The sequence below is a fragment of the Mastomys coucha genome, chromosome X, assembly GCF_008632895.1.
Source record: "Mastomys coucha isolate ucsf_1 chromosome X, UCSF_Mcou_1, whole genome shotgun sequence".
NCBI lineage: Eukaryota > Metazoa > Chordata > Mammalia > Rodentia > Muridae > Mastomys > Mastomys coucha.
This window is the reverse complement of record NC_045030.1, coordinates 56,468,955-56,480,098: the sequence shown is the minus strand read 5'-3', so window position 1 is coordinate 56,480,098 and position 11,144 is coordinate 56,468,955.

Below are 11,144 nucleotides of genomic sequence, written 5' to 3'. Positions count from 1 at the left end.
GAAGGGAAGATAACTGGGGCAGAGCTTAGACAGAATGCTAACATTACTCACATTAAAGTAAGATCTCAGGCTGAAGAGATGATCCAGCGGATAAAGCATTCGCTGTGTAAGCATTAGGATCTGATTTCTGATTCCCAGAACCTGTAATAAACCCAGACATGGTAGCAAACTTGTTTCTCTAGTTTCTTGCTTCCTGTTGTGAGCAAGTCATGGTCAGCCAGGAAAGAAGTTAATCAATCACTGTCCTAGTGTGATGTTTTTCTGCTGTCATAAAATACTAACCAAGATTCAGCCATCATCCAAGAAAGCCAAGGCAGGAGCCCAAAGCAGGATCCTGGAGGCAGGAGCTGATGCAGAGGCCGTGGAGGGGTGCTGTGTATTAGCTTGCATTTCATCGCTTGCTCAGCCTGCTTTCTTATACAAGTCAGGACAACCAGCCTAGGTATGTACCCACCCACGTTGGACTGGGACAATTGTAAAAACTAAATAAGGAAACTTTCAAATCTCCTTTCCAGTCCACACTTCCTATGGGATTCACATTTCACTTCCTGTGAAAACTTTAAGGTACCTTTATTCTGCGGCATAGAATACCCCTCCAGAATAGATCATATGCTAAGTCCAAAACAAGCCACATGCCAACTATCTTCAAAGTCCCTGCCATGGTGCTATCTGCCTTTCTACCCATGACATTAATATCTCTTCTAATATTTTTTTTTATTAAGAAGGACAGTCTGTCTCAGTGTATCCCTTGAATTTCGAACCCAAAATCTTTTAGGGCCCACTTAGTTAATGGGTATCCAACATAGCTGGTATGTCACCAGTAACCACTGATACTTCAGAGTTTGTCAGACTAGGATTTATACAGAAAATCAGATATGAGGGATAAGAAACGCAGCTACAAATGTGTATAGTTTGTGCAACATCCGGTCTGGGTTCTAACACCAAAAAATTGATAAAATAAAAGAAATGGATAAAACTGGCAAGATGGCTTAGCCAGTTAAGGTACTTGCCACCAAGCCTTATGACTAGAGTTCAATCCTTGGGATCCATTTGGTAGAAGGAGAGAACTGAGTCCTGAAAATTGTCCTCTAACCTCCACGCCTTGTCAAGCATGCACCTTTCCCAGACTAAAGGAAGGAAGGAAGGAAGGAAGGAAGGAAGGAAGGAAGGAAGGAAGAAAGGAAAGATGATTATTGAAGAGTTTAGAAGAAAGGGATAATTTCTCAGATATACACACACACGTGTGTATGTTTGTCAGTATTCTCCAGAGAAATGAGCCAATAGAGGAAGTGTATTGTGTGTGGACACACGCATATATGTGTGTACATGTGCATGCACATGCAATACAGTTATAGGCATATATCCTGAAGAATTGGTTTACTCTCCTGATTATGTAAGCCTAGAAGTTCCACAATCTGCCATTGGTAACTTTGAGACCTGATGATGTCAATGATGAAATTCTAGCTTGAATCCTAAGGACTGAAAACCAGGGGATCCAGTACTAATCCCAGTACAAAGGAAGGAGATGATCAATGGACATCTGAAGCAGGAAGGCAAACAGAAAAGGTCAGATTCCATGCCTCTGCTTTTTTTTGTTTGTTTGTTTTTGGTTTTGTGTTTTTTTTGGGGGGGTGGTTGAGACAGGGTTTCTCTGTATAGCCTGGACTGTCCTGGAACTCACTCTGTAGACCAGGCTGGCCTCGAACTCAGAAATCTGCCTGCCTCTGCCTCCCAAGTGCTGGGATTAAAGGCATGTGACACTGGCGCCCGGTTTGTCTCTGCTTTTTTGTTCTATTCAGATCCTAAGTAGATGGTGGAATGCCCATGCATATTGGGGAGAGTAATGACTAAACTGATTCAGATGAGAAAGTCTCGTGGGTATAAGCCCACAGAAACACTCAGACATGATGTTTAATATGGAAATCCCATGGCGAAATCAAGTTGAGAAATAAACTTTATCTTAAAAATCCACCATTTTCCAGCTGGATGCCCATGTGCATACCATTAAGCTATGATCTCCAAATAAGGACAATAAAAGGTTGTGGATTCATTTATAACAGTGTGTTCAATTAAAACATGTTGACTCACCAGGCAGTGGTGCCACACACCTTTAATCCCAGCACTTGGGAAGCAGAGGCAGGTGGATTTCTGAGTTCTCTGGATAGCCAGGGCTATACAGAGAAACCCTATCTCAAAAAACCAAAAAAAACCAATAAAAAAATTATGTTGACTCCTTGCTCAAAAGAGGAGGCAAAATTATTGATTGAGATTTATTTTTCTTGATAACCCATAACTCAAATAGTACAATATTAAAATGCAATACTAAGGAGCTAGAGATATAGCTCAGTGGTTAAGAGCACTAACTGCTCTTCCAGAGGACCCAGATTTAGTTTTCAGCACTTACATTGGGCAGTTTTACAACTGCCTATAACTCTAGTTCCAATAGATCTAATACCCTTTTCTTGCCTCCTTGGGAACCCCCTAACACCAGTAAATAGCAATAGAAATCACGTTTGTCTTTTTTAAAAAAGAAACAAAACAATACTACAAGGTTATGATAAAGTCAATATGTCTTGTTATAAGATGCAAAACTCAGTTGCTAAACTGAGTTCCATAGATGTATTACGAACTGTTTTTTTTTTTAAGATTTATTTTATGTGTATGAGTACACTGTAGCTGTACAGATGGCCGTGAGCTATGATGTATGTGGCTGCTGGGAATTGAACTCAGGACGGACCTCTGCCATCCCAGCTTGCTCTGGCCCTGCTTGTTCCTGCCATCCCAGCTTGCTCTGGCCCCGCTTGCTCCTGCCGCTCCTGCGGCGTAATACACTGTAGCTGTCTTCAGACAGCACCAAAAGAGGACATCAGATCTCATGACAGGTGGTGGTAAGCTACCATGTAGTTGCTGGGATTTGAACTCAGGACCTCCGGCAGAGCAGTCAGTGCTCTTACCCACTAAGCCATCTCGCCAGCCCTGTTCCAAACTGTTAATAGAACAGTCTTCATCTCTGTGACCACTCACAGAGCTGATACTTATGGCTATCTTCTAACCACTTTCTCTATTCCCTTCACTTCTAGCAAGCATCCCAGCTGCACACCATTCTTAGCTTAATGATGTAACCTGAATCTTCATTCTGTAGAGTCCCATAGAAGTCCTTCCTATGATTGGGTATCTTAATTTCCCACTTAGCTTAATACATAAGATACATATGTATCAGGACATAGAAACATAAGCTCTGTGGTAGAGCCCTTGCCTAGCAAGCGCAAGGCCTTGGGTTCAGTCCTCAGCTCTGAAAAAAAAGACAAACACAATCGAGTCTGAAGAACTGCCCATCTTTTAAGCACACTCTTCTTCAACGGCCAAATGACAGTGCAACGTTCCTTCTTTAGGTAAGATCAGTCATCTCAGCCAACAGTACATTTCCCTCCATAGCATGTTGACTCAGAGTGATGAGGAGCAGCTAGCAATTTTTTATTTAGAGGCTAGAGTATTGGCTCAGCAGGTAAGAGCACTGGCTCTCACAGAGGGTGCAGGTTCAATTCCAGCAGCTGAGGGCTCAAAACCATTCATAACTCCAGTTTCAGGGGATCTGACATTTGATATCTAGTTCAGATACCAGGTACACACATGGTACATATAAATACATGTAGGCAAAACACTCATACATATGAAATAAAACACTTAAAAATATGTATTATTGTGTGTGTGTGTGTGTGTATGTGTGAATGTTAGTGAAAATATACCACAGTATACATGAGGAGGTCAGAGAAGAGGTTTTTGTTGTTGTTGCTTTGATTTTTGTTTGTTTATAGGTATGAAACAGGGTGTCACTACAAAGCCCTGGTTGGCTTGGAAATTGATATGGAGACTAAGTTGGTCTTGAGCTCAGAGTGACCTGCCTGCCTCTGCCTCCTGAGTACAGCCAACCACATGTTTGGTTTGGTTTGGTTTTTTGTTTGTTTGTTTTCTGTTGTTGTTTTGGTTTGTATTTGAAACAGCTATGGTTGGCCTAGAACTCACTATGTAGACCAAGCTGGTCACCCCAAACTCACAGAGCTACTCACGTCTGCCTCCCAAATGCTGGGATTAAAGGTGTGAGCTCCCATATCTGTCTCTCAGAGAACAAGTTTTTCATGTGACTTCTGTCCTTCCACCTTGCTGAAATGGGCTCTTTCTCATTTCTGCTGCATTGCACATACAAATGTGTATCACTGCATCCAGCTTTTTTTTTTTTTTTAAATATGGGTCCTAAGCTTCAGTCATCAGGCTTGTATAGCGAATATATTGATCATCTGATCCATCTCATATCCCCAAGAAAACACATTTAATTTCCCAAAGTTCCCATTAAATGGTACTTTCTGAGCCAAGACCTCTAAGCCAGAAGAGAAGAAAAACTGCAAAACAAACAGGAAGAATTTGGCTAGTAGGTTGAGCTGACCAATCTTATGTCGACTTGACATACAAACAAGAGTTATCTGAAGAGGATGGAACCTCAATTGAGAAAATGTCTCCATAAGATCCAGCTGTAAGGCATTTCCTTAATTAGTGATTGATTGATGGGAGAGGGCCCAGCCCATTATACTGGCTTCATCTCTGGGCTGGTGGTCCTAGGTTCTATAGAAAAGCCAGCTGATTAAGCCATAAGAAACAAGTCAGTAAGTAGCACCCCCCACTCCTTGGCCTTCAAGTTCCTGCTCTGCTTGAGTTCTTGTCCTGGCTTTCTTCAGTGATGAACAGTACTGTGGAAGTGTAATTCAAATAAACCCTTTTCCCCACAACTTGCTTTTTGGTCATGGTGTTTCATCACAGCAATAGAAACTCTAACTAAAGGCAGATCTTTAAGGGTAATATCAAGTGGCATAGCACCAATTCCTATCATTCGATAACAGTTGGAAATGAAGTGATTGTATATCAGATTCCAGTTAATCAGAACATTTGTAGTCTTGTAGAAAAATTTGTCCCACCCAAGCAAGGCATTGTCACCTACTAAGCAAAACTAGATGCTTCAGAATGGGAAGGGACATGAGAACAGTGAATTCCATGAGCACGAGACCACTGGCAAGCTTTAAAGTGAGGTCAGGAGCACTGTTCAGAACCATTGCATTGGGAAGCTGTATGGCAAATAGAAGAGACACATCTGTATTCAGAATGTCTGTTCCAGTGAGAGCAAAAGGCTGCCCTTTCTATAACGGAAGTGATCTTATATGATCATCTGCCTTCAGGTAATTGACTGATCATCTTGTGGAATGGTGTAATATTGGAAAGTCAGTGTTGCTGTCTGCTGCTGAAGATGAGACACTCAGTGTTTACTGTGACAAAGTCAATATTGATGAGTGAAATTACATGTTGCTTAGACCTCTACTAGGGGTTAAATATGTTTTCTCTCAGCCAAAACTTATGTTGAAACCTGGTTTTCAACAGGAGTGCTGAGATATGGGATCTTAAGAAGAGTTCATCTGTCTTCATCTAGGTAACTTGTCGTGAGTGTGGATTCTTAGAACATTTGGTCTCTCGTACTGCCTCTTTTGACACAACAATTTGCTCTTCTGCTTTTCCATCATGCATGGGGCAATATCAGGCTCTCACTGGAAATAGAATCAGATGTGGATTTCCACTACCAGGTTTTCAGCCACAAGAGTTATGAGCTGAATACATTTCCTTTCTTTACGAAGAGCTCAGTCTCAGATAGTCTGCTGAAGTATCAGAAAACAGATCAGCTCAACCTCCATCCATGTCACCAGGGCTACTTACTTTGCGCATATGCCATGATCTGTGGTGGCTGGAGAGAGGCTTGCTGTGATCCATCAAATGAGTCATCTTATCCAGGAACTATTAAAGTATTCTAGTGATGATGTCATTCCATGGTGTGATTTCGCTGAGACACAAACATCTTTATGCTCTTGGCAATGGATTTTTCTCAAATTTCCTTGTCACCAATTTCCAAACCATGTTTCTTCCAACCATTTAGCTAAATTATTTGTCTTGGCCAATGAATCAGAATATGATCATGCATCTCACCAATCCACTGGATAAGTTCCCTTAGATAATAATCCCCCAAGGAAGATACAGAGAGGAGGATAAACGCTAGAGCTGTGGACATTCAGTTGGTACCCACATGAGGTGAAACAACCATCTTAAAAGCAAACTTGAGTTTTCTCTTCCTCTTTTAGCTGATTGTAGATGTGATGGTTACTCTTGATTGTCATCCTGACTGCATTTATAGTCACCAAGGAGACACAACTGTGGGCATATCGGTTAGAACAGTTTAAACCTGTCTAAACAGGCGTGAAGACTTGAATATGGGTAGCACCATTGCCTACGCTGGGGTCCTGGGATAAATAAAAAGGAGAAAGCAAGCTTCCTGATGATGGAGTTGCTTTCACTACCTTCCCTTCCTACTGTGATGGACTGTGAGACCAAAATATACCCGTCCTTATTTAACTTGTGTCCTGTCAAATGTAACTAATACAAAAAATTGGTACCTGGTTTGCAGAAATAATCTGGAAAGGTTTGGAGCAACAGGCTAGAGAAGCCCTAGGACACTGCAAGCAGAGCTGAAAGGGACATTCTAGTGGTACTTTGGATGACCAGCATTTGAGGGGAAAAAATACAGTGGAGGCCTGTCTCATGGGATTTCAGAGGGGGACAAGGATGGAAACTGGGAAAGAAATGACTTGGGATATATTCTGTCGAGAATCTGGCTCCTTATATCCTAATAATTTCAGTGAGGCTGAATTTTGAAATAATGAACTTCTTAGTTTGCTAGAGGAAATGTCAAGTCAGGATGGACTCCAGGCTACCTGGTTATTTATTCCTCAGTATTTTAATGCAGGTCTACAGAGAATGGAGGCAGGAGAAAAATATATGGTTTCGTGAGAAAAGAATCTTGAGTTTAAAGTTGTGAACATAGCCAGTGCAGGGAAAACAGCTGTATTTATTAGAGAGATTAATTCCATTAAAGAAAATCTTGTGTCTATACTAATACCCAAGGTGCCAGGAAGGCCAAACCCCGTTCATCAAGGGCTTTAATTTGTGAAAATGCACGTTCATTTGAAAGGAGAAAACTTTAGTTTCATACATTCAGATTGTTGCAAGAATAATTTTCTGCTCCAAAATGGCTACCTATGGAAATATTTCCCTAGATCACACTCAAAGGTATACACAAGTCACTGGAGCTGTGGTCTATGGGGACCAGATATATCTGAAAATGGAAGAAGAACATGGCAAAGTCAACTTTGTGATATCAGATTTATAGGCAAGAAAGATGTGAGAGAGGAGTCATGGAGACTTTCCCTGGGGCTCCAGAAAGCCACTGAGGGTAGATAATCTGTGGCAGGTAATTCCTTGCATGGAGGGACTGAAAAGCCAATACACAAGCTGAGAAGGTGAAACCTAATTTGCAATGGAGATGTTAGGGTGTTGATGATGCCAGGGCTCTCAGATGTTTGTCAAAGAAAGCTGCAGACAGAGTGGAGCTGGCCCAAGAGAGGCGCTATGTGTATGTATATCATAGGCATCAAAATAGGCGGAGTGGGCTGGCCACAGTCATTGAAGCTTCCAATGATACCTTCAATTGCTCCAGATCCAGAATCCGAGCCCCAGGGTTTGGTCTTTTCCTTACTGGGTTCTCTAGTATGACTTTGGCCGAGCCCCAGGGTTTGGTCTTTTCCTTACTGGGTTCTCTAGTATGACTTTGGCCTGAGCTTTGCTTGCTATGGACTCATTCCTTTTTTGTTCATTTGTTTTTATACAATGGAAATATTTACTCTGTATCATGGTTTATTGCAAGCAGATAGCTTGCCTTTTGATCTTACAAGAATCATAGTTAAGCGATTGTATTGAATCTCAGGAAAGGCTTTGGATTTTTAATAATATTAAGACTGTGGGACTTTTGAAGTTGCAACAAATGAATTTTGCATTATTCGATAGCTATGAGCTTATGGGAAGGCAGGGTGGGATGGTATAATTTGAAAGTCATGTATGTATGTGTGGTAAGGTGGCAAAGGGTAGACTTGTGATGCCTAATCTTCATTGTCTATTAGAGTGTGTCTTTAGAATCAACTGGGAGACAAACCTCTGGCATGCCTGTGAGGAATTTCTGGACAGTTTGACTGGGGTGAGAAGATCCACGGTCCAAGTGGGTGGCCCATCCCTTGCATTCTGCTTCAAGATTGAGCAACAAGGAGAAAAGTGATTGGAGCAGCCGCCGTATGTATCTCTCAGTGCTTACTGACAATGGGTACAATGTGACCTGCTGCCTCAGCTAGATAGGCCCTCACTGTCTTATCTTCCTCACTGTAATAGGATATAGCCCCCGAGTGTGAACCAAAATAAACACCCCTTTCCTAGACTTGCTTTTGACAAGTGTTTCACCACAGCAATAAGAAAAGTCATGAGACAGTAAGGCGTATCTTTCAAGACTCTAGGGAGAGTCTTGAGGGAGAAAAAAGACAATGTATGGATGGTGGGGACCATGAATATTTAGAGTATTCTTTTTATATGACTCAGTTGTGCCTTTGGAGCACACTGCAATTTGGAGATATGATGTTGCTTGTGTGCACTGGTGTTTTGTGAATCCAACAATATCCAGTCATGATCGGCCTCTCAGGTTCCAAGGTAACAGGATAGCCCATGATTAAGCATTCAAACTCCACTAATACCTATTAGAGGCAAGCCACTATTTGTCCAAGGGGAGCAGTTGTCTATCCAGGAAGACAGAGCTTCTCTCTCAAATCCTAAAAGCTTGTGCTAAATTCACTTATACGTTTGGATATCTTTCCTTTCTTTAAGCACCACATCAAACACTGCTGGGTAGTGTTGTCCAAGGAGAGGAGTAACTAGTAACAAATCAATGTGATGAACATATTGCCTATAAAATTCAATAAGGCCCAGAAGACATGGTTCTTCTTTTCTGCTTTTAGAGGTGACAAGGTACAATAATGCAGCCTCTGTCTTAGAAGGAATTTCTCAACATGCTTCATTTAGCTGGACCTTTTAATTTTTTTTGGAGGTAGAAGTCTGATGAGTTTTCATTAGATTTATTTCCCACCCCCTGATGTGAAAATGTGCACCAATAAGTTTAGTGTAGTGGCTACATCTTGTTCATTAGAGCCAATGGGCATAGTGTCATCAGTGAAATGGACTGGTATGATATCTTATAGAAGGGGACATTAATCAAGATTATTAAAAACTGAATTAGGATGTGAGTTAGATACTTGATATACCCTTGTGGTAGAACAGTGAATGCATATTACTGGCCTTCCTAGGGAGGAAAAGGCAGTGCCAGACCGAAAGTTGCATAAAAGAAGCCAAGGGATTTATTCACTTGTTCAAACAATGAAACCACATCTGGTACAGCAATTGACTTTGGGATCATCACCTTGTTATACTTGGACAGTTCGTTGTGTCATTCTCCAAGATCCATCTCTCTTCTTGGGCAGGGAAGGTAGGTGAGGAAGTGGTGGGAATTACTATACTTGCATCTTTTGTGTTCATAAATGTGATATCAATCTCTGTGACCCCTTCAAGAATGTGGTACTACTTTTGGTCCTCCATTTTCATGGGTAGACCCGTTCTCACTTGGCTTTTTCCTGCCATGTAAGTTCTAGTTCCATAGGTCAAGGAAGGACTGTGAAGACTCTGCCCATTTTGAATGCCTGTTCTCATTATATACTACTTACAAAAGATTTATCTTTACTTATTTATGTGTATGTACATATGTTAATGCCATGTGTGTGTGCTCATGAAGGTCAGAAGAGAGTATTGCATTCCCCTGGCGCTAGAATTATAGGCAGTTGTGCGACTCAACAATAGTGCAGGCAACAGAGCTTGGATCTTCAGCAAGAGTAGTAGGGATCCTTAGCCACACAGCCGTCTCACCAGCCACTCTAATTATGTGTTCTGAAACTGGAGAAGTAGCTGCAAGATGGATTCAGGCACTGTTTAATGCATTGTAAGATAGAACTGGGTAAAATCATAATTTACTGATTAAAGATTATAAGCCTGTGGACTGATGGACCACAGTGATGTTTTACATCACACGGAATTTGTGTCTATACAGAAGAAATGTCTAGTAGGTCCAAAATTCTAATTGTTTCCCTTCCTCCAGTGCACAAATACTCTGGTAAACATGTATATGTCCCTTTAGAGATGGATGAAGAGAGAAGAGCATTTTCAGTAATGTGCCAGCATCCTTCTTCAAAGGGCAAATTCAAGGGGTTCTGTTATAAATGCTCTGGCTAAAACTTCTAGTGTTATATGGAATAGACATGTTAAGGGGAACAACTTGGTATTATCCTTTTTAAAAGAGACAGCTTGTTTTGATTTATGTGTTTGTATAAGTATCTGTACCATGTATGGGAGTGTCCATGGAAGACAGAAGAGGGTGGATAGGCAATGACTATAAACTGCCTGATGTAGATGTTTAATGTTAGTTCTCTGTACAAACACTCAAGCAGGAGCTTTTAATCTCTGAGCAATCTCTCCATTCCCAACTTGGTCTTATTCTTAGTCTTAGAGGAAAAACTCTGTCTTCTGACATTTATTATGATGTTGGCCAGGAACTTTTCTTAGATGCCTTTATAGTGGTTTGACTGAGAATGATCTATCATGAGTGTGTTTGAATACGTAGTCCCCAGTTGGTGGAACTGTTTGAAAGATTAGGAGATATGGCCTTATTGGAGATAGGTGTGTCACTGAGGGTGAGCTTTGAGGTTTCAAAAAGTCCAAGCCATTCCCATTGCACTCTCGGCTTCCTTCTTGGAGATCAAAATATGTGCTCTTAGCTGGGCGATGGTGGCGCACGCCTTTAATCCCAGCACTTGGGAGGCAGAGGCAGGTGGATTTCTGAGTTCGAGGCCAGCCTGGTCTACAGAGTGAGTTCCAGTACAGTCAAGGCTCAGAAAAACCTTGTCTCAAAAAAAAAAAAAACCAAAAGAAAAAAAAAGCTCAAATTGCTCAAATGAAAATCATTAAGTTGAAGTCACTACCTAAACATGGAACAGAATGGTTTTAATGAAAGAAATCTTTAAAAAAAAAAATATGTGCTCTTAGCTGCTGTTCCAGCCAATTGCTGCCATAGCTTCCCGCCATAATCATACACTCTAAACTTACTGTGAGCCCAATTAAACCCTTTCTTTTAT